This window comes from Myotis lucifugus, unplaced genomic scaffold (assembly GCF_000147115.1).
Source record: "Myotis lucifugus unplaced genomic scaffold, Myoluc2.0 scaffold_1377, whole genome shotgun sequence".
Taxonomy (NCBI): Eukaryota; Metazoa; Chordata; class Mammalia; order Chiroptera; family Vespertilionidae; genus Myotis; species Myotis lucifugus.
In genome coordinates, this window is record NW_005872425.1 from 56,942 (window position 1) to 58,390 (window position 1,449).

Genomic DNA, 1,449 nt, shown 5'->3' on the forward strand with positions numbered 1-1,449 from the left:
TCCAGCAGTGACATGCCACCAAATGTTGGTGGATTTTTGGGGAACTCCACCATAAGATAATCCACCACAAGAGGATTTAACCACCGGGGTGAACTTTACATGGTTATCCTTCTAGGGCAAGCCGTGGGGCAAACTAATGGCCCCGGCCGGATCCGGCCCGTTTGAAATGAATAAAACTAAAAAAAAAAAAGACCGTACCCTTTTATGTAATGATGTTTACTTTGAATTTATATTAGTTCACACAAACACTCCATCCATGCTTTTGTTCCTGGCCTCCGGTCCAGTTTAAGAACCCATTGTGGCCCTCGAGTCAAAAAGTTTGCCCACCTCTGTTCTAGGCCATTTAAAATGACAAAGTCAATTTGGCTCTAAGAACTGAGCTGGTCTGTGGCAGATGGATCTGCCTTTCTGTTCCCTTAGCACCTGTGCCCTGAGCACTCACACTGGTCCATGCAGAGAAACCCACCAGGCCCTGCCCTCTAGAACTCACCAGGCTGCAGGGCAGGTGGACACACCCATGCAGACTCAGTCACATGAGAGGGGAGAGCCAGTGGCTGTGTGGAAAGGGACCAGGTGCTCCGAGGAGGGCTGGTGCTGTAAGGAGCTGAAAGGCTTCCCTGAGGTGGCATTTATATTCCCAGCAGCAGCACCAGAGGACCACCCCTGCACACACTCAGGTGTAGTTACCCCTGGCGGAAGGCACTGCTGTGCAGACACTTGGAGGCAGAGGGTGACTGGACAGAGATGAGGTTATAAAGGAGGTGGGAGGGGGTTAGAGGGAACTGGGAGGAGACGAGGGAGGGAGGGAGGGCCAGGCCAAGGCCTAGTGTCAGATGTCTGTACCAGTGACCTATTGCTGAGAGTTACCCCACACTACAGACTTAACCAACACACACTTATTAACTCACTGGTTCTGTGACGAGGAATCCCACATGGCTCAGCTGGGACTTCTGTGGTAACACCTGAGGCAGGATCTGTCACTGAGGGTCTGAGATCACTCAGGGGGTCTTCGGGATTCAGTTTGGATGGAAGGTCTGACTTCCTCTCATCTGTTGGTCTCATTCAGTGCCAGGCCATGTGGGTCTCTCCAGATAGCAACTCACAGCACAGAGGCTTATTCCTCAGTGTGGCCTGAGAGAGGAGAAACAACACAGGTCATAGTGAGCAAGTGGGTAGGCATTGACTTTTTAAAAAAACTTTTCAGGGTGGGAAGAGATCAACCAAAGAACTTGTATGCATATGTGCATAACCCAGGGACATAGACAATGAAGTGGTAAAGGCCTAAGGTGGGGGGCAGGGGCAGGATGGGCTAGAAGAGGTCAATGGGGGGAAAAGGGGACATATGTAATACTTGCAACAATAAAGATTTTAAAAAGATATAAACAATGAAAATGCATTTGCTTTATTTTTATTTTTTTTTTTAGCCTTTTATTTTATTTTATTTTATTT